This window comes from Mustelus asterias, chromosome 4 (assembly GCF_964213995.1).
Source record: "Mustelus asterias chromosome 4, sMusAst1.hap1.1, whole genome shotgun sequence".
In the NCBI taxonomy this organism is placed as follows: Eukaryota; Metazoa; Chordata; class Chondrichthyes; order Carcharhiniformes; family Triakidae; genus Mustelus; species Mustelus asterias.
The window spans coordinates 108644762-108668127 of NC_135804.1; the positions used below are offsets into that span (position 1 = coordinate 108644762).

At 47.0% G+C, this 23366-nt stretch overlaps 1 long non-coding RNA gene across 1 annotated transcript in view; it reads right to left on the reverse strand.

Moving 5' to 3' along the window:
* Window positions 1–14145, reverse strand: part of LOC144492371 (uncharacterized) — a 39722-nt gene extending 25577 nt beyond the window's left edge. The window contains exon 1 of the long non-coding RNA XR_013497584.1: window positions 14109–14145. This is a non-coding gene — a long non-coding RNA (uncharacterized LOC144492371). The remainder of the gene's footprint in view (window positions 1–14108) is intronic.
* Window positions 14146–23366: the final 9221 nt, after the last annotated feature.

Here is a 23366-nt window from a genome sequence, read left to right on the forward strand (position 1 = left end):
TCTTCTTTGTAGGTTCACCTCCATCTCTGAGCCTTTTAGCCAATACTAAGCTCTGTGCCTGTCTTTCATTTCGACATGGCATCACCACCTCACCGCTTCCAGGTGAAGGACATCCTGGAGTAGCACATATTGACAAGGTGACGAGGGCCATGTGTGAGAAACCACCCCCCGCCCCCCAATCACTATTCAGCTTGCTCCATTATCCCCAAGATTCTATACAGAGACATTGCCACCATAGAAAGATTTACCACAGAAACCCTTGTCAGCCATAATCACTTAACCAAGAGGATTGAGGTTTGGAGTTAGGAATTTCCTGCTGTCCACCATCCATGCCCCTTGGAGATGTCCACCTCTCCCCATCTCTTTATCCCTGTGTCTCACAGCAATAGATGCAAATCAGCAAAGAATGTATGGCAGCTCATGACATTGATGGGCTCTTGCTGGAGTGTGACTCAGTCGTCATGGAGAGTTAAACAATAACAATATATAACGCCTTAAATGAAGTAAAACAACCAAGTCTTCTCTACAGGAACCTAGTCAAGTAAAATTTGACACCAAGCCCCAAATAAAGAGAAATTAGGTCAGATGGCCAAAAGTTCTATCAAGGGGGGTAGGTTTTAAGGAACATATGGAAATAGTGCAGAGAGGAGAGATGGAAAGGCAGTGAGGTTTAGGGAGAGAGTTCCAGAACCTAGGACCATAGCAGCTGAAAGCATGACCACCAATGGTGACATTATTAAAATTGGGGATACTCAATAGACAAGAGTGAGAGAGGTGCATTATCTTGAAAGATTGTGGGACTGGAGAAGATTACAGAGATAGGGAGGGATGAAGTCATGGAGAGGTATGATAAGAATTTTAAAATTAAGGTGCCACTTAATCAGGCCCAAGGTAGGGCAGCAAGAACAGAGGGGATGGGCGACCACGACTTGGTGTGAAGTAGAAACCAGGAAATAGAGTTTTGGATGAACTCTCGTTTCCAGAGGCTGGAATATGGGAGGCTGATCAGGCTTGTATTGGAAGAGTCAAGTCTAGAGGCAACAAAGGCCTCGATGAAGTCTTCAGTAGCAGATGAGCTAAGGCAGGGCAGAGTCAGGGGATGTTACTGAGATGAAAATAGCCATAATGCTGCATTGGATTTAGGTGAGCTCTTTGGTGGTGTGATATACAGAAAAAGGCCGATGGCAATGCACACAGGAATGTTGGATACATTGGGGAGCCTGCCGGAGAGTCTACTGTCTTCACACAGGGTTTGGAGCACATCCATTTCAGCAGGGAAATGGAGGCCAGCTCCACGACAGGACTTAATGCAGCTTCTGATGTCTCAGCCTCCATTGTGCAGGTGACAGCCAGCCAACATCTGAGTGCTGCAGTTGAATCTCAGACTGAAGTCATGAGAGTTATACTTGCTGCCATGCAAGCCCATGAACAACAGTGCTGAAAAAACTCAGCAGGTCTGGCAGCATCCGTGCAGAAACAGAGTTAATGTTTTAGTTGAATGTGACTCTTCTTTGGAACACTTTGGCTGGAATTTTCCAGCCGTTCTTGCTGGTGGGATCTTGCGGGTCTGCCAGCGACGAACTCCTGCCATGGGTTTAATGACAGCAGAGGGTCCATGCAATGGGAAATCCCTTCGACAATGGTGGGACCAGAAGATCCTGCCGGCTGCCATTGCAGAGCCACCTCTGCCACCGTGAAACATCGTGGGGGGGATATGAAAAATCCCATCCTTTACTTCAGATTTCCAGCATCTGCAGTATTTTCCTTCAATTTGAGTCCATCTTGGTGCCATCATGGCTGCAGACACCAATGCTCAAGGGACGTTGACTCCAATCCAGCAATCTGTGTTGCAACAGCGTACTAGCATTTTTGACGTGTCACCCCAGGGTAGTGGCACTTTGATGCAGAAACCTGATATCCTTCTCAGACTGGCAGCATTTGTGCAATCACCACTGCCAATCAGCCAGTGTCTCTTCTCCTGACCTGCCAGCCCAGACTTCTGTTACCCATGCAGAGGTGGTGCAGTCAGACTATGCCCTCAAGGTCCAGACCTGACTGCAGTCAGCAGCCTTCCATCAGTCATACTGCAGCCATCGGGGTAACACTGCAAAGGAGCATTAGGAAAGGCAAAGGTGCCCGCAAAATTGACGCAAAGGGAATGTGCAAGGGTCCATAACTAAGTAATGTCTTATTGGAAGTGTTATTGGACAAAGTTGTTATGGAATGATTGGTTAATGGCATATTTTAAGATTTTGACAAACAAGGTCCATAGCAGAGGGATGGAAACAGAGAACATAGAACATAGAAAGCCACAGCACAAACAGGCCCTTCGGCCCACAAGTTGCGCCGATCACATCCCCACCTCTAGGCCTATCTATAGCCCTCAATCCCATTAAATCCCATGTACTCATCCAGAAGTCTCTTAAAAGACCCCAACGAGTTTGCCTCCACCACCACCGACGTCAGCCGATTCCACTCACCCACCACCCTCTGAGTGAAAAACTTACCCCTGACATCTCCTCTGTACCTACCCCCCAGCACCTTAAACCTGTGTCCTCTCGTAGCAACCATTTCAGCCCTTGGAAATAGCCTCTGAGAGTCTACCCTATCCAGACCTCTCAACATCTTGTAAACCTCTATCAGGTCACCTCTCATCCTTCGTCTCTCCAGGGAGAAGAGACCAAGCTCCCTCAACCTATCCTCATAAGGCATGCCCCCCAATCCAGGCAACATCCTTGTAAATCTCCTCTGCACCCTTTCAATGGCTTCAACATCTTTCCTGTAATGAGGTGACCAGAACTGCGCGCAGTACTCCAAGTGGGGTCTAACCAGGGTCCTATAAAGCTGCAGCATTATCTCCCGACTCCTAAACTCAATCCCTCGATTAATGAAGGCCAGTACGCCGTACGCCTTCTTGACCGCATCCTCCACCTGCGAGGCCGATTTAAGAGTCCTATGGACCCGGACCCCAAGGTCCTTCTGATCCTCTACACTGCTAAGAATGGTACCCTTCATATTATACTGCTGCTTCATCCCATTGGATCTGCCAAAATGGATCACCACACACTTATCCGGGTTGAGGTCCATCTGCCACTTCTCCGCCCAGTCTTGCATTCTATCTATGTCTCGCTGCAACTTCTGACATCCCTCCAAACTATCCACAACACCACCTACCTTGGTGTCGTCAGCAAACTTACCAACCCATCCCTCCACTTCCTCATCCAGGTCATTTATGAAAATGACAAACAGCAAGGGTCCCAGAACAGATCCCTGGGGCACTCCACTGGTCACTGACCTCCATGCAGAGAAAGACCCCTCCACAGCCACTCTCTTCCTTCTGCAGGCAAGCCAGTTCTGGATCCACAAGGCAACAGCCCCTTGGATCCCATGCCCTCTCACTTTCTCAAGAAGTCTTGCATGGGGGACCTTATCGAACGCCTTGCTGAAGTCCATATAGACCACATCCACCGCTCTTCCTTCGTCAATGTGTTTGGTCACATTTTCAAAGAACTCAACCAGACTCGTAAGGCATGACCTGCCCTTGACAAAGCCGTGCTGACTACTTTTGATCATACTAAACTTCTCTAGATGATCAAAAATCCTGTCTCTCAGGATCCTCTCCATCAACTTACCAACCACTGAGGTTAGACTCACCGGTCGGTAATTTCTCGGGCTGTCCCTGTTCCCTTTCTTGAATATAGGGACTACATCTGCAATCCTCCAATCCTCCGGAACCTCTCCCGTCTCCATTGACGATGCAAAGATCATCACCAAAGGCTCCGCAATCTCCTCCCTCGCCTCCCACAGTAACCTGGGGTACATCCCATCCGGTCCCGGTGACTTACCAACCTTGATGCCATTCAATAGTTCCAACACATCCTCTTTCTTTATGTCCACATGCTCGATCCTTTCTGTCCACCGCAAACCAGCAGTACAACCACCCAGATCCCTTTCCACCGTGAATACCGAGGTAAAGTATTCATTAAGCAGCTCCGCCATTTCTAACGGTTCCGCACAAACTTTTCCCCCTTCACCTTTTAAGGGTCCTATGCCTTCACATCTCATCCTTTTACTCTTGACATATTTGTAGAAAGCCTTGGGATTCTCCTTAATCTTACCCGCCAAGGCCTTCTCATGACCCCTTCTCGCTCTCCTAATTTCCTTCTTAAGCTCCTTCCTACATCCCGTATACTCCTCTAAATCCTTAACACCTCCTAGCTCTCTGAACCTTCTGTACGCCTCTCTTTTCTTATTCACCAGGTTCATCACAACCTTCGTGCACCACGGTTCCCGTACCCTACCAACACCCCCCTGTCTCATCGGAACGTTGTCATGCAGAGCTCCAGACAAACATTCCTTGAAAATCCTCCACTTTCCTTCGGTACTTTTCCCCAAGAATGCCTCCTTCCAATTTACCCGTCTAATTTCCTCCCTGATGACACTGTATTTCCCTTTACTCCAGAGAAACACTTTCCTAGCCTGCCTGATCCTATCTCTTTCCAATGCTATCGTGAAGGAGATAGAATTATGATCGCTATCCCCAAGATGCTCACCCACCGAGAGATCCTCCACCTGTCCAGGTTCATTAGCCAGCACCAGATCAAGTACAGCCTCTCCTCTAGTAGGCTTATCCACATACTGTGTCAGGAAACTCTCCTGGACACACCTAACAAACTCCTCTCCATCCAAACCCCTAGCCCTAGGGATATTCCAATCTATGTTTGGGAAATTAAAATCTCCCATCACGACAACTCTGTTATTCCTACATCTCTCCAGGATCTGTTTCCCCATCTGCTCCTCAACATCTCTGTTACTATTGGGCGGCCTATAGAAAACACCCAGCAACGTTACCGACCCCTTCCTGTTCCTAACCTCCACCCACAGAGATTCCGTAGTCAATCCCTCCACGGCGTCCACCTTCTCTACAGCCGTGACACTATCCCTGATCAACAGTGCCACTCCCCCCCCTCTCTTGCCTCCCTCCCTGTCCTTCCTGAAACATCTAAAACCCGGCACCTGAAGCACCCAGTCCTGTCCCTGAGACATCCAAGTCTCCGTAATGGCCACCACATCACAATTCGAAGCAGCAATCCACGCTCTAAGCTCATCCACTTTATTCACTACACTCCTGGCATTAAAATAGACACATCTCAGACCTTCAGCCTGAGCACTTCCCTTCTCCATCACTCGTCTAACCTCCCTCTTACCCTGTTTACATTCCTTATCTATTTGCGAGCTAACCTCCTCGCTCTCAGTCCCCTCATTTCGATTCCCTCCCCCCAACCTTTCTAGTTTAAAGTCTCTCCAGTAGCCTTAGCCAACCTTCCCGCCAGGATATTGGTCCCCCTGGGATTCAAGTGCCACCCGTCTTTTTTAAACAGGTCACACCTGCCCCTAAAGAGATCCCAATGATCCAAGTACCCAAATCCTTGTCCCTTGCTCCAGTCCCTCAGCCACGCATTCATTCTCCACCGATTCCTGTTCTCACTCTCCCGCGGCACAGGCAGCAATCCCGAGATTACTACCTTTGCATTCCTCTTTCTCAGCTGTCTACCTAACTCCCTATATTCTCTTTTCATGACCCCTTCCCTCTTCCTACCTATGTCAGCAGGACCTATATGCATCACGACCTTCGGCTCCTCTCCCTCCCCCTTCAGGATTTCTGGGACTCGACCAGAGACATCCCGGACCCCTGCACCAGGGAGGCAAACCACCATCCGAGAGTCCCGTCTGTGTCCGCAAAAACGCCTATCTGACCCCCTCACCGTAGAGTCCCCAATTAGCACTACCCTCCTTTCCTTACCCTTTTGCACTACTGGGCCAGGCTCAGCTCCAGAGACACTGCCACCGCTGCTTCCCCCAGGTGGGCTGTCCACCCCAGTAGTACTCAGACAGGAGTACTTATTATTAAGGGGCACATCCACCGGGGTGCTCACCATCAACCGAGCTTTCTCCTTCCTCACTGTTACCCAGTTACCCTCCTCCCGTGGTCCCGGTGTGACCACCTGCCGATAGCTCCTGTCAATGACCTCCTCACTATCCCTAACCCGGCGAAGGTCCTCGAGCTGCAATTCCAGTTCCCTAACATGGTCCCTTAGGAACCGCAGCTCAACACACCCAGCACAGATATGGTCGTCCGGGAGGCTAGGAGCCTCCAGGACCTCCCACATCCTACATTGGGAACAACATACTGGCCTCACACTCATAATTGCCCCTTTAAACACACAGGGGAAAAAAAGTGAATGAAAATTTTAAACTTACCTTTCCTCCTCCTGTTTTCTCCAAAGCCCTGCTCTCACTGGGTCTTTTTTTTAGGTTAGAGGAGGAGGGAGGGTGGGATACTCTACAAGTGTAGAGTATCGGGATTCCTCTCTGTTCCAATTTATTGGGGAAAAAAAAAATCTCTCTCTCCCAGACCTCCCTGCGTGACCACTTCCGGGTTTAGATATTTTTAAGAAAAAAACCCGCGAAAAAGTAAGTTAAAAAATAACAGCGCTTACCCGCAGCACTCCTCTCGCGAATCTCTCCCTCTCTGCTACACTTCCAAGAAGCAATGAGATGCAGAAAGATGCAGAATTACACAGCAAAGGAATTGGGTTTAATTGCAAGGAGATTCGAGTAAAAGAATGAAGATGCCTTGCTACATTTGTACAGGGATTTGGTGAGACCAAACCTGGAATACAATGATCATTTGGGACTTCATATTTAAGGCAGGTTATACTTGTATTAGGGACAGTACAGTGAAGGTTCACCAGATTGGTCCATGGGATCAGAGAGTTATGCTAAAATGAGAGATTGAGTAAATTGTGTCATTACTCTCACATTTAGAAGAATGAGAGGTCATCTCATTGAAACAAATATGATAATGAAAGGACTTGACAGGGAAGACACTGAGAGGTTGTTTCCCCTGTCTGCGGTATCTGGAACAGAGGCCACAGTCCTAGGATAAGGCATTAATCATTTAGGACTGAGGTCAGGAAATATTTCTCCAGTCATAAGGTTGTGAACTGTTGGAATTCTCTGTTCCAAAGTACTGTGGGGGGGATTCTCCATTGCTGATTCGATTTACAGCTGAGATAGACAGATTTTTAGTCTCTGGGAATCAAGGGATATGGGAAAAGGAGGGGAAAGACAAAGGAAAGCATGATTATATTGAATGATGGGGCAGAATCGATGGGCCAAATGGTCTCCTCCTTAGGTGGACTGGCCATATTAAATTGCCCCTCAGTGTCCCAAGATGTGTAAGTTAGATGAATTAGCTATGGTAAATATGTGGGGTTACAGGGATAGGGTGGGGGGGGAGGGCTTGGGTAAGATTCTCTATCAGAGAGTAGCTGCAGACTCGATGGGGCGAATGACCTCTTCTGCACTGTAGGGATTCTATGATTCTACGATTCTATGCTCCTGTTTCTTGTGTTCTTGTGTTATTTTCTTATGCAACATTTCCCAATCCACCATCCTCGGTTGCATGAAGGAGTTCACTGAGATTCTGTATTCTAAGAGGGTTGAAAACATTTTATTCTCCCTTGCCAGAGAGAAGCGGGCTGAGAAAGCATGGTGCTTGCAGGCCATCCATAATGCAGTGTGCAACTGGCTGCATGTAATCCCTTTGCAGGTGGCACATGTCAACTTTCAAAGAGATTCCATTCCCACAGTATGCGGCTGACCATACACAGCGAATCACAGAGGTCAATGCCTGATAGCCTGGCAGCAGGCATGAGGTCTTAATTCAGTGGCCGGGATTTTCCATTCCTGCCCATGGCGGGATGGAAAATTTGACGGACCAGCCAAGGTCCATTGATTTTGGGTAGAAATTTCTGGCCCGACGGCGGAAAGGGTTGGAAAATCAGTGTCCTGAATAGAACTCATAGCGCCAGTGGAATGTTAAAATAAGAACCATCACAATTCCAATTGAAATGTATAAATAGAACAAGACATATTGCATTCAAAACTAATTACTCTTCCACATTCTCTTCTGCTTTTGCCTGGTCTAGTACTCCTGTACAGTGGCTGCAGCATAGTCAATGGAAGGCTGATGACTTGAGTGGGGGAGACTGCATTTGGCCTCAAGCAGCTCTGTCCAGCATCTGACAGGCTAGCTGGTTGACAGCAAACAGTAAGGGCACTGGTGTAATGGCACTGAAGGGAGGGTGAATACTGTTATCCTGATAGAGGGCAGCAGGTTCATGGTCCCCAGTGCCAGTACTGCTCCCTGAGGCATTGGCTCTGCAATCATAGTGATAGAACATAGAACATAGAACATTACAGCACAGAACAGAATATCCCTTACCATAATTCCGGAGTCTAGAACTGAGGACACCCTGGGCGCTTCGAAACCGCCCACTCAGGAAAGGCTGCCAGGTAGTGAATAGGCAGCAGTTTCCTTTTCTCTCTCTTGGGAGCGCTACTCTAGTGAAGTAGACGCAAGGTGGCCGTTGTTCCATCGGCGAGAGAGAGAATCACTCGGGCATTGGTGGGGTTTGGGTAACGGAGAACCAAACCTAAAATAAGCCCAGTGGAGTTAAAAAGAGGGATCCCGCTACACTCCCAAGTTGTCAAAGCTTTTTGTCTTGCTCTACTATTACCACTCCTACTCTTGTGTGCACTAATAAGCAGCTAGGTGTCAAGTATAAAATATTTCAGCCACTTGGCAGCCACCTCATCAGCCTGGTGTAGGGCAGTGAGGCCGCAAGGTCAGGGTGCTTGTCAATGATATACACCATGATTTGCAGTTCACAGTTGCATGTATCAGGACAAATTCACAAGAATACCAATAGTAAAGGGAATGACTATCTATACGGCATGAGAAGAGAGTGCTACTTGGTTGGCCAGCGAACTTTGGTTGGTAGAGGCATTGCCATGGAGAATGGGAAGTTATCATAGATAATATTATAGAATCCTACAGTACAGAAGGAGGCCACTCAGCTCATCGAGTCTGCACCAACCACAATCCCACCCAGGCCCTATCCCCATAACCCCATGCATTTACCCTGATAGTTCCCCTGACACTAAGGGGCAATTTAGCACGGCTAATCCACCTAACCAGCACATCTTTGGACTGTGGGAGGAAACCGCAGCACCCGGAAGAAACCCACATAGACACAGGGAGAATGTGTAAACTCCACACAGACAGTGACCCAAGCCAGGAATCGAACCCGGGCCCCTGGTACTGTGAGGCAGCAGTGCTAACCACTGTGCCAATGTGCCACCCCTGTGAAGTTAACTGCGAAGCTTTTGTTCCAATTCAAACCAGGCAGGTCATTTCTGATTGGACACAGCATTACCACGGGGAATGAACCAGGCCATTCTCTGGTACAGAATAACAGTATTGTCTCTTTTTTCGGCACTATAAAGAACCATGTAAAAATCAAGAGTGAAAAGTCTGTGACCACACTGGCGTAACTGTTTCTGCTTGCATTACTTTCTGCCGATTTAAGGTATTATAGGTTACGGGCGCAATTATATCATGTGATTGCTATTAATGTAGTTGCTGAGGACACAGCCTTGCGGAGCAGTGGTGTTGAGGCTGATCGTGGAGGAGGTGTTGTTTCCTATCCTTACTGACTGCGGGCTGTGGGTTAAGAAGTCTAGGATCCAGGATGAGGTGGAGAATATGACTGTCATCCTGATTACTAGAGTTTGCTGTTGGGTGAGTGATGGGGTTGTGGTGCATTGAGCAATGTGTGAGGTTGGTGGTCCAGTTGGGAAGAAATGGCATTTGAAGATGCATTCACTGACCCTGATCACTTATGTGAAGTTATTGAACTTCTTCGGTCACTGTATCCAGGTCCTTTGGGCCAGATTCCTGGCATTGGCTTCCGTGACTATTTTGTTCCCATTGCATTTGCAGTGTCTATCTCTCCTCCTTTCAACTTTCTGCATTAAGGCTTCAACATCTGAGGACTTTGGTGTGCCTCTCTGACCTGCCGTTCCATTAGCCAGGTTCTATCCTGTTCCTGATGCTTTTCTTTCTCACTGGAATGAGCTGTTACAGTCAGAATGCACCACTCCTCATATCTCTCACTTTACGTAGTGCAGATTGCCTTTAATTTGTACTAGCCTTACACAAACCTGAGCTCGCTGCTGAGTGTGCAGTTATTCAGCAACGCATTTCATGCAGGGCTGCACTCATGCTACTGTCATAGTAATAAAAAGGCAGCAAGGTGCTTATTTGCTGCCTGCATCTCTTCTTAGGCACAGTGTGCATCTCCCACATCCATTAGCAGGCCGTATAACATTTTGTCCAAAATTTACTAAAAGATAGCATTGGACTAGGTGTTAAAAATTGTTTTCATAAGCATTCTAAGCAATCAACCTTTCATTGACCTGAATTAGAAGTCATGAAGCTTCTCACAAATTATGGTTTCTTCCATTGTTTTCTGCTGTTGAAGGCCCAATCACTACGAGATGGCTAAAGTAAAGGGAATTTAGACATCAGAGCATCCAGTGTTATAACATCCCGGCAATGCAAATGGAATTTGTGGATCCCAAAGATTTGCTAAACTACTCTATGTGCAGCTTCATTCTCTCTGTTTTTAGCCGCCCCGGATAATGGAAAGGAATCATTAGCCATGGCTGAAGTTGATGAGCCTGATCACAGCCTCGCTGATATCTTGTCAAAAAGCAGCCAGCATAATCAATGACCCCACGCACCCCGGACATTCTCTCATCCACCTTCTTCTGTCAGGTAAAAGATACAAAAGTCTGAGGTCACGTACCAGCCGTCTCAAGAACAGCTTCTTCCCTGCTGCCATCAGACTTTTGAATGGACCTACCTTATATTAAGTTGATCTTTCTCTACACCCTAGCTATGACTGTAACACTACATTCTGCACCCTCTCCTTTCCTTCTCCTCTATGTACGCTATGAACCGTATGCTTTGTCTGTACAGAGTGCAAGAAACAATACTTTTCACTGTATACCAATACATGTGACAATAACAAATCAAATCAAATCAATATCATATTTTCTGAGAATAAAGGATTTGCATGTTCTCCCTGTGCCTGCGAGGGTTTCCTTTGGGTGTTCCAATTTCCACCCACAATCCAAAGATGTGCAGGTTAGGTGGATTGGCCATGTTAAATTGCCCCTTAGTGTCAGGGGGCTGGCCAGGGTAAATGCATAGGATAATGGGCCTGGGTGGGATTGTGGTCGGTGCAGACTTGATGGGCCGAAAGGGCTACACTGCATGATTCTATGAGTTCTATTTGCAGCTGCTTGTTGGATAGCATATGTTAATGTGCAGCACGAGATGACAGCATAATGCATTTGCACAATAAATGAAATCACTTTTTTGTACATGACATTGATGGTATTTTCTGATTGTGGCTACATAGTTGGCATTAATGAGACCCTGCGCTCAGGGGAATCCAACCACTGGAAAGCTGTTATTCATTCTCTCAGTTAATGAATTCAGAGGTGTGTCTGAAGGGGCATCCATTATTTGTGCAATGAATCAATTTTTTACTGATTTATTGATGTCAGTAATGTCAATGGGTCTTATAACTCAGTTCGAGTGGAGAAGTCACCACAGCTTTCCAGCCAGGAGACCTACAGTCATAGAGTCGTAGAAGTTTACAGCATGGAAACAGGCCCTTTGGTACAACTTGTCCATGCCGCCCCTTTTTTAAATCCCGAAGCTAGTCCCAATTGCCCGCATTTGGCCCATATCCCTCTATACCCATCTTACCCATGTAACTGTCCAAACACTTTTTAAAAGACAAAATTGTGCCCGCCTCTACTACTACCTCTGGCAATTTGTTCCAGACATTCACCACCCTCTGTGTGAAAAAATTGCCCTTCTGGACCTTTTTGTATCTCTCCCCTGTCACATTAAACCTATGCTCTCTGGTTTTAGACTCCCCTACCTTTGGGAAAAGATATTGACTGTATAGCTTTGATTTGATTTGATTTGATTTATTATTGTCACATGTATTAAAATACAGTGAAAGTATTGTCTCTTGCGCGCTATACAGACAGAGCACACCGTTCATTGGAGGGGAATTTAGCCACACAGTTATAGGTGTATAAGGAGTATAGTAGGGGACTGAGAACACAGCCTTGTGGGGCACTGGTGTTGAGGATGATCGTGGAGGAGGTGTTGTTGCCTATCTTTACTGATTGTGGTCTGTGAGTTAGGAAGTTCAGGATCTAGTCGCAGAGGGAGGTGTTGAGGCCCAGGTCATGGAGTTTGGAGATGAGTTTGATGGGAAAAATGGTGTTGAAGGCTGAGCTGTAGTCAATAAACAGGAGTCTGAGATAGGTCTTTGTTATCTCGGGGTTCCAGGATTGAGTGCAGGGCCAGGGAGATGGCATCTGCTGTGGATCTTTTGCGGTGGTAGGCAAACTGTAGTGGATCCAGGTAGTCCGGGAGGCTGGAATTGATTTGTGCCATGACTAGCCTTTCGAAGCATGTCAGAGCCACTGGCAGATAGTCATTAAGGCACGCTGCTCGGTTTTTCTTAGGTACTGGGATGATGGTTGACTTCCTGAAGCAGATAGGGACCTCAGATTGTTGTAAAGAGAGGTCGCAGGCCTCCAGTTTGAAAAACAACCCTCTGCAACTACCATTTGTCTTCTGTCATCAAGCCAATTTTGTATCCATTTGGTTACCTCACCCTGGATCCCATGAGATTTAACCTTATGCAACAACCTACCATGCGGTACCTTGTCAAAGGCCTTGCTAAAGTCCATGGAGACAACATCAATAGCACTGCCCTCATCTACCTTCTTGCTTATCCCTTCAAAAAACTCAATTGAATTTGTGAAACATGATTTTCCACTCATAAAGCCATGCTGACTGTCCCTAATCAGTCCTTGCGACTCTAAATGCCTGTAGATCCTGTCTCTCAAAATACCTTCTAACAACCTATCCACTACAGATGTGAGACTCACCGACCTGGAGTTCCCAGGCTTTTCCCTGCAGCCCTTCTTAAACAAAGGCACAACATTTGCCACCCTCCAATCTTCAGGCACCTCCCCTGTGACTATCAATGATTCAAATATGTGACCTGTTGAGAAAAGTTTTTTTTGAAAAATAAACTTTTCTTTGCAAGGCCTGGCAGGAGAAGCAGCTCACTGGAGTCCTCCCCCAGCCCTTGGAAAGCAAGTCAGTGGAAGAATTCTCCGGCCGTTCACGCCAGCGAGATTCTCCTGTCCTGCTGCAGTGAATGGAAATTTGGATTTGGCTGAGTGCCAAATTCTCCGTCCTCTCTGGTGGCGGGGCGTGAACGGCTGGAGAACTCCAGCCCTGATCTTCTCTGCCCAGAATTCCACCCTCCTGCAACACCCTTCTGTGCACCTACTCATGCCTGCAGGCAGATTTTCTATTGGCCACTAGCTCCCCCCCCCCCCCGCCCCACTTCCTGCCCATTTCAGCATTTGTCCTGCCTTCTATCTGTGATTAAAACTAACCCTCACGCATAAGTTAACATTTTAAACATCAGGGCAGCTTTATCTTACCTTACCCTGGCATTTCCCCTCTTTGCAGGGTATCCTATCTGCTATTTCATATCTAATCTTAAAACAACAACCTCCACTTGAATTCCCTGACTATCCGAAATATTGTAAAACTGAAAGAAACAGTTGTTATTTTTAGTCTCCACTTTTTTTAGTGTACCATGGTCACCTTACTGACACATTCTAAAGTGTAAGCATCCATTATATTGAATTTTTATCACCAGGATCCCAATCCAGTTATGATTACATGTCCAGACCAGCACCCAATATAACTTCACTAATTGCAATTTGCAATCTAACTAAATTCCGCCACGTGACTGCAACAGTCCAGTGACCCACCAATCGCTGTGTTGCAAACTGAGGGCCCTATTTTACCATTTTGATTCCAAGTGCTGGGCAGATTTGAAACTGGGAGTGTTTCAGATCCGACTTTTAGACCCGTTCTCCGGCGCCCCCATACGCACTCTACCTGTAAAAATAAAATACACTTACAAATTGATGGCTATAAATAAAGTACAGCTGTTTTTCATTGGTCAACGCGTGTAGAAATCAGACCTATGCTTCCTTCAAATGTTGTACTTTTAGTATTTAAAAAATTAAGATATCGGTTGAGGTAGAATTTTAGACCCTTTGAAATTAAATCACTCAACTGCGGAGGTGGTAGACAGAAGAGAGGTTCCATTGTTCTTCAGAGAAGTTAAAGAGCTGAAGAAGCCCGGAATGAAAGAATGTTGCTGAACTGGTTTAGGAGATGACCTCTGCCCAGCAGCAGATTTTCCTTTCCCCTCCCATCAGCAGGATGTGCTTTGTCTTGCACTCAAAAAAGATAAAGGCAGTCAGGAACTCTGACCTTTGACTTTCCGGAGGGGTTGATCTCCATTGAACTGTTTGGGGGTGGGGTGGAGGGGTGGCAGTCCCAGTTGTGCAGAATGCCCAAATCTGCACGAGATTCCCAAACTCCCCGAAGCATTCAGGGTTTTTATTTCTTCAGCTTCATCACGGGTTTATTGCTGGCAATTCTCTGGCACTCTGCTCATTTGACCTTCCGTGACTCTTGAGAGCAGACAGGCTTTCAGTGCTGCCCTATCAGCTCATTCACTGACTTCACTCTGCCACTCTTTCCTCCTCTCCAGAGTAATACACGGAGCAAAACAAAACAGCCCAAAGAAAGGAAAGAAATTGCAACAGAAAAAGTAAAAGTACTTCTGCAATGTCTCCTATCTCTGACTTCAGACCGTGAGGTCCACATAACCCCCAGTCTGCCTGTCACCTATGAGTGCTTTCCATTTCGGAGCAGGAATGGGTGCACTGTCGGACTCCTGTCTTGATGTGGAGATGCCGACGTTGGACTGGGGTAAACACAGTAAGAAGTTTAACAACACCAGGTTAAAGTCCAACAAGTTTACTTGGTAGCAAAAGTGCTTGTGTGGCTTTTGCTACCAAATAAATCTGTTGGACTTTAACCTGGTGTTGTTAAACTTCTTACTGTGTGGACTCCTGTCTGCCAGCCCCTGAACTGAACCAGGAGCTTTGACATAATTCCCGCTTCCAAAGCGGACTATGGACAACAGTAACATTGACAAACAACTGCAGCCCCGACCTGTTTAGTATTTGGATGAACCATCTCTAATGTGCCACACCAACAGGTCCCCACCACATAACCTGCGCCTTGCATGCATCCCCTTCCAATAATACACCTGCCATTCCTTAGACCTCCCTGTTTGACTGAGTTTCAATGATGTGGAGATGCCGGCGTTGGACTGGGGTAAACACAGTAAGAAGTTTAACAACACCAGGTTAAAGTCCAACAGGTTTATTTGGTAGCAAAAGCCACACAAGCATTCGGAGCTCCAAGCCCCTTCTTCAGGTGAGTGGGAATTCTGTTCACAAACAGGGCATATAAAGACACAAACTCAATTTACATGAATAATGGTTGGAATGCGAATACTTACAACTAATCAAGTCTTTAAGATACAAACAATGTGAGTGGAGAGAGCATCAAGACAGGCTAAAGAGATGTGTATTGTCTCCTGACTGAGTTTCATGCAGCCTTGTCAGAGTCCAGCTTCCCTCCCCTCGGTCTTCTCTCTGCCTCTGTTTTTTATCCACCTCCTTGCCTCTCTGCCTACCATTGTGAGCCCTCACCCTCCTCCCCACTCATTGCACAGCCGCCATTCCACATTGCGACCCAAGTGTTTGCCCTGTTCCCCTTGTTTCTGTCAGGCCACCCTCGCCCTCTGCCCTCTGCACCACACCCCTCACGCTCCGGCCTCACCTCGCACCCCCACCCACAGTTGAACTTTGGACCTTTGTTGTGGTGGCTGCATGAGTCCCGCAGCACAGTGCTGTCCAGACAGACACTGCTGTGCAGCATCGGGGGAATGTGATCCCTCTACCCAGGCACAGTACAATTGTGGAGAAAAATAAATGAGGAAGTGCACTCTCTCCAAATACTTTCCAGATCAATAATACTAAGGGTGGAATTTTCCTGTCCCACCCGCCATGGAATCGTAGCGGGCGGAACATGGACCATGAAAAGGTCTGTGGTCCTCAGGTGGGATTTTCCAGACTTGCGGCAAGTGTGGCTGGAAATTCCCTAGAGTTTAAAAGGAAGTGGGAAATTGATCTCATAGAATAGAACTCATAGAATCCTATAGTGCAGAGGAAGGGCATTCGGCCCATCGAGTCTGCACCGATTGCAATCCCATATAGGCCCTATCCACATAACCCCATGCATTTGCCCTTGCCGGTCCCCTGACACGAAGGGGCAATTCAGCATGGCCAATCCACCTAAGCTGCACATCTTTGGACTGTGAGAGGAAACCGGAACACCCGGAGGAATCCCACACAAACATGGGGAAAACATGCAAACTCCACACAGTGACCCAAGCTGGGAATCGAACCCAGGTTTCTAGCACAGTGAGGCAGCAGTGCTGACCATTGTGCCATCTCAGCCTCTTTTTCCTCTAACCCAAAGAGCTCACTTTAACTCGGGGAAGGAATCAGAGATCTGGGAGATGAAGCAGGCAGTTAAGCACCTGGTCTCTTCACCCACCACCTGCTTTCCCCCAGCAAGAGCCAGGAACCAGCAGGAGTGATGGTGCTGTGGGCAGGTTGGGGGTAATATTGGTGTGGAGTTAGGCTGGCCAGGACCCACAGGATGATCTCTGGCAATGGAGGTAGGGATTGACAAGGGTTGATGAGTCTGCGATCAGTCTGGGCAGGGGGAGGAGCCCAAACATTTGAGGGGCGAGGTTCCTTGGTCTTCAACTATGAAAATGGCCAGGGGTGTAGTTGGACCCACTATTAAAATGGCAAGGCATTCTGATAGCACCACCAGGACACAACATTATCATCACGCAACCTTCCCAGCATGAAAACAGGTGAGTGTAAATGGTAGGGGTGAATGCTGCACAAACTCCCTCAGGTTGTGCCATCCTCCCTAACCCCAGAGCCCACTGTCTTCCCACCAGAACAGCGATACCGGGTGGAGAAGAGGGGATGGTGATAAAATTGACACTATAGAATCATGCAAAATCAAAAAAAAATCTTTTAAAAACGTCACAAAGGGCAACGCTCAATATTTTATGATACAAAATGACATTATAGTTTCTCCTCATCCTTCCATCAAGAAATATTTTTACATTTACATGAAATTTTGAAAAGAGTTTCATTTCCACACCTATAGCAGAGTCACCACTATCCACCTGTTCTGTTACACACAGTGCAAAACATGATACTGAGCTTATCATTTTGACAGCGGACCACATGTTGCATTTGCAAATGGAATTGGATCACAGGTGGGTAGGAATCCAGTGTCAGTTTATTATTACCTGATGCTCTGATGCGAGCAGGTGGGTTTACAGGTTAGCTTTATTCTGTGTTCAGTGCAGCATCACGGAGCCGCACTAAGCAGCAAACCTCTGCTGTTATTCTGCCAGGAGTCCTGCAAGATATCTTAGATATGGTCTGGAACCCAGATAACCGCTGAGTGTTTTTCAAAGTTTATTTATTAGTGTCACAAGTAGGCTTACATTAACACTGCAATGAAGTTATTGTGAAAGTCCCCTAGTTGCCACATTCCGAGGCCTTTTCAGGTTTTTGATTTGATTTGATTTATTATTGCCACATGTATTAGTATACAGTGAAAAGTATTTGGGGCGATTCTCCCAAAAGTGCTGAATTTGCGAGAAAACTGGTCTAAATCCCGACCGTTTTTTCAATTCAACTTCACACTCGAATCTCCCCACTCTGTGCAATGCAGAGGTCCCAATCGTGAATCTCATTAAAAGCTCAGGGGGTGGGGCCTATTTGTGCCGGATTTTGACAACCCTGGAGTTCTGCACATACGCAGTGGCCCCGATCTGTCAGTCTTCCATTTGCTGGCCAGCTCAATTCTTGGCCAGCCCGGGACCATCACAGTACTGCCTCTCCAGCCACACCCTCCATCCATGCCTGATTGTGGCCCCCACAAGCTTTCCTGGGCCAGCCCTGACCAATCCCCCGTCCAGGAGCGCCCCGATGTCCAGCCCCCCCCACCCAATAGTGGCGATCTCCCATCCCTCCACACCAGCAGACTCCCCCCCTTACCCGGGTGGCAGGCCGCTCCAGCAGCCAACCTCCCCACTCCCCCCCCCCCACCCCCCCCCACAACCCACCCCAATCGCTGGCCACCCTCCAGCCCTGACCAATCCTGCAGAATGGCAGCGGGACCCCCCACCCCCACCGATCGCCCTTTGGCCCCGCCCACAATAGGTGGGCAGTGCCAAGATGCCCCCTGGGCATGGGCACTTTGCCCCTTGGGCAGTGACAGGGGGCGCAGGCTGGCATAGCCAGGGTGCCCATGCCCAGGGGGCACAACCACCACACTGCCCGCTCCCCTGGTGGCCCCGATTGCCCCCCTCCATTCCAGCGGGGTCTCCCACCAGTCCCCTGACCGTGGGGAGCTTCTCTAAACCCCACTGGAGTGAAATACTCCTGGCGGGGTGGGAGATGCTATCAGGCCTGGAGAATTCCGTGCCAGGCCCGATAATCACATGTAAAATACATTTTAAAAAGATTTAAATTACTTACCTCTCTTCCCATCGGTTTCCAGCGCGGTCCCAACTGCAACTGTTCTCTGGCTGTGGGAGACGTGCATGCATCGGGAACGCATGCACAAATCCCACAAAATAGCCGACATGCGAATTTCCCATTCCGTCGCGCCAAAAAACGTGTGCCTCAGGATGGAAGAATCGCCCCCATTGTTTCTTGCGCACTATACAGATAAAGCATACCGTTCATAGAGAAGGAAATGAGAGAGTGCAGAATGTAGTGTTACAGTCATAGCTGGGGTGTAGAGAAAGATCAATTTAATGATAGGTAGGTCCATTCGAAAGTCTGATGGCAACTGGAAAGAAGCTGTTCTTGAGTCGGTTGGTACATGACTTCAGATCTTTGTATTTTTTTCCTGACGGAAAAAGGTGGAAGAGAGAATGGTCTGAGGTGCATGGGGTCCTTAATTATGTTGGCTGCTTTTCTGAGGCAGTGGGAAGTGTAAACAGAGTCAATGGATGGGTGGCTGGTTTGCGGGATAGATTGGGCTACATTCACAATCTTCTGTAGTATCTTGTGGTCTTGGGCAGAGCAGGAGCCATACCAAGCTGTGATACAACCCGAAAGAATGCTTTCTATGGTACACTGAGGGAGAATGTAGCATGGCCAATGCACCTAACCAGCACATCTATCAGACTGTGGGAGGAAACCGGAGCACCCGGAAGAAATCCACGCAGACACGGGGAGAATGTGCAGACCAGTGACCCACACCGGGAATCAAACCCAGGTCCCTGGGCGCTGTGAGGCAGCAGTGCCAACCGCTGTGCCACCATGCCATCAACCCAGACTAGGCTTTTCCAATCATTCTTGTGGGAGTCTGCCTAGTGTGTTGTTACGAAGATGTGCTTTTTGAAGATAAAACTTCTCATTTTTATTTTTCTGGCTTGATTTTGAAACGCTGGTGTCCTACAGAGACAATGCATAAAGTGCCCAGACTCCTGAAATATATACAATTTCACATTCCACCAAGTGGGGTGAAGACAGACATTTAAACCCCTGGGGAATGTGATCTCTTGTCCTTTCTAACCTTTTTAATTGAAACAAACTGTCAACTCAAACACAATCTATTCCCTTCCTCAATTCATAACTTTGATCAGGTCAACCCTCAAATTATAATTCTGTAAAATCCAGCTCTCATAGCCTACCCTGATAACTAAAATGCTTTAAACTTGGAATTGACCCAGTGACCTTTCTCTGCACCCTTATACAAGCCTAATATCACTCAACATTTGAGAAGATAATTAGATGTTGTATTTTAACTAGGCCTGACCATGATGAAGAACTGTACTATCCTTTGTCTCATAGTCAATTGCCCTTTTAATGTAGCCCAACACCTTATTAGCTCTAGCGATTACTCCATGGCATTGCCCAAGAGGCTTTAGAGCATTGAAACGCCCAGATCTTTCTTTCACCACCTTTTTAAATAATTTTCCCTGAAGGGTGTATGTGTGTCGAACATTTACCTGATTCAGATACAGCACTGCATTCATCCAAGTCATTCATCTCTTCCCAGCCACAAGCCCAATTCCTCAGCATTGAATTTTGACTGAAACAGTGTTATCTGGCAGCCCCAACATTTATACAAATCTTAGAAACAATTGCAAATTTGCAAATTGTGCCCTCAGCACCTACATCTCAATCATTAATAAAAATAATAAAGAACAACTGTCCAAATACTAATCCCTGAGGGGTGGCACAGCGGCACAGTGGTTAGCACAGCTGCTTATAGCATCAGGGGCCTGGGTTCAATTCCGGCTTCAGGTGACTGTCTGTATGGAGTTTGCACGTTCTCCCCATGTCTGTGTGGGTTTCCTCCAGGTGCTCTGGTTTCCTTCCACAGTCCAAAGATGTGCAGGTTAGGTTGATTGGCCATGCTAAATTGCCCCTTAGTGTCAGGGCGATTAGCAGGTAAATATGTGGGGTTATGGGGGTGGGACCTGGGGGCGATTGTTGTCGGTGCAGGCTCGATGGGTCAAATGGCCTCCCCTGCACTGTAGATTCTATGACATCACTAATGACTGCTCTCCAAACAGTTCCATCTCCGTCTGCAACTGATTTTTACCAATGTGCTTCCAGTATGACTCAATGTATTACCACTAATACCAGTGGCTAATGTCAATTCCGAATGACGAAATTTCCATTTTCCCAATGCTATTAAGTATAATATTGACCATAGCTTTGTAGCAATGCACTAGCATTGTGAAGATGTGGAAAAGCCTCTCCTGTTAGAAATTATATTGAGAAAAATAATGGGACTAAAAGTAGAGAAATCACCAGCCTAATATATGTTCCATAATACCGAAAGAGGTTGCAGAAGGGACTGGTCAGAATTTTCCAGAAAATCATTGGGAATGGGTATTGTGCGAAAGGCTGCAAATATTGAAGGAAGGGGAAGGATAGCCGGTAAGCAGTAAGTTGTCCGCAATTTGATCTTACCTCAGTTATAGGTAAACATCATTCAGCTCCTCAATGTGAATAACAGTATGCATCTCAGAGCCAAGACAATAGAAACTCTTCCTGTTTATGTCAAAAATGTTAACATTCAAAACAACATCATATAAATCCCTGAATTGGAACACCCAGTTATAAACAAGACACTGGGCACAGCGGGCCAGGAAGATAGCGAGCGAGGCATTAGCGCCAGGCACGAACTTGTCTTGTGCTGAATGCCATCTTCCCGGTCCAGTTTTGCCAACGCAATTGACTTCACGCCCAGAATGGGCGCAAAGTCGATTTAAATATTCATGTCATGCTCATCGATACATCTGGGACGGCTATTTCCATCCTCCTGGAAATTGCCCCCCTTGTCGGCGGGAGGTCTCCCAGACAAAAATCACTCATGATCCCCATCCAACAGGAACCAGGTATCATGGCCATGCCAGGGGGATTAGAAGCCATTGAAGTCCTGGATGGCCAGGGGCACGGCTGGCACTGGTTGAAATCGCCAAAAATCCTAAGACCCGCCTCCAAACACATAATTTCCTATTTTTGCTTGGGCGGTACTGGAGTCAGGCCGGATTTTGCTCATGTGTGTTTTAAGAAAGCAGCTAGCCATTTAAATCATCAGCAACATCCACTGAAATGGGATTTTAGTAGAACAGGAGTGTGAAACCTGATGTATGCAGGTTAGGTCAGGTAAGAGCTACCCTGAACTTGGTGGATTTATTTGGATAGCCAGGGTACCCCTTTGAGAGAAAAGTACCCTTTTGGATATAGTCCTGGGAGACCATATGGGAGAGGTTAAGCACCCTTTGGTATTGTTAAAAGTAAACATGATTGTGCATAGAAAGTGCAAAAACTCATTGGAACTGTCAAAGCTGTTAAAGAACTGTCAAAACTCATTGGAACTATCAGAACTCATTGAAACTGTGAAAGCTGTCAATGGATTCAACTCTGCTGGGCTTTAACTTTGGAAGACAGTCTGGAGTTCAACAAACGTCTATGCTTGATATTTCATTCTGTTTGTTGACATGAGTCTGTGGGTTACCATTAGAGAGTTTGTGCTACAACGACTGATTTTACAAGCTAACACCATCACAGTGGAGTGCCTGTTAAGTGAGCAGTTGATTGACGGTTTCAAATGGTTATAGTGTTTAAAATATTGACATCATCTATTGACGCAAATCTTTATTTTATGTCAGCCTGGCTCCTGTGATTTGCCCCTGGTAGATACTTGGTGATTGGCTTGGAGGGGGTAAGGACAAAGGGTGGTGGGTGGAAGGCATGAATGGCATGAACTGGCACTAGGTTGGCATGTTGCCTATAAAGGGCAATGTGGCGAACATAGAGGGTATGAGAGCCCATGAGTGGTGGGTGGAAAAAAGAAAAGTCGCCAAAGTCCCAAAAGACCATAGACTGCTCTCCCCTTTTTTGAGGGGAAGAGTTCTCTGGTGGTGAATGTTACCGCACCTCAGGCGAGGGGCAAGGTTGAGAAGGCGGGTCTTCATGGATAACCTCAGCTAGTACAGGAATTGAACCCATGCTGTTGGTTTCACTCCACATCACAAACCAGCTATCCAGCCAACTGAGTGAGCTAAACTGACCACCCATGGGTAGAGGGGCAATGTGAGTAGAAGGGCATGGGTTGGCATAAAGAGTATGAAGGGCCTTGGCATTGGTGGGGGGCATGTTTTGCTGTAGGCTGGCATGTGCAGGAGTGAGGGGATGAGAGCTGAGGGCTGGTGGGCTGATTTTAGTTTTGCTAATTTTTTTGTTGAATTCACAAAAGTGCTGGATCACAGAGGCAGGTCTTCCATCCTGCCCACCCCCAAATCCTATGGTCTCTGCACTCATTCTGGGGTTTGCAGGCACAACTTCTAATCCAGCCCACCTACCTGAAATGTAAATTGGACCTGTGGCTGCCATTTGTAAAGGTCAGGTGCATAGAGTCAGGAATTCACCCATTTCTACGCACCTGACTTGGGAGTGAAAATCTGGGGCCCCCAGGTTTTATTATATCGTATTTATATCATAATATGAGAAAAGTGCTTCGTCGTCTCAAACTTAAGCACTGAATAAAAGTTGCACATGCTAAGTGGCGCTGCGTCAATGATTGTTGTCTCATTTCATAAAGAGTATGATTGAGGTAGGATCAGACTGGGAAAAATATGCAGCTAAAAACTAGGCAAGGCCGGTTGTAGTAAACAGGAGTTCATTATCGTAAGCTGGAACATATTTTAGACGCTGGCAAGAAGCCAATCTGAAAGGAGTTCTGTGATGTGACATTGTGAAAAGAGACACACCCAACATGCAGACAGCAACACTTCAAAACCATAGGGGGAGGGGATGGGTTGTATGCTGGTTACACATGCTTC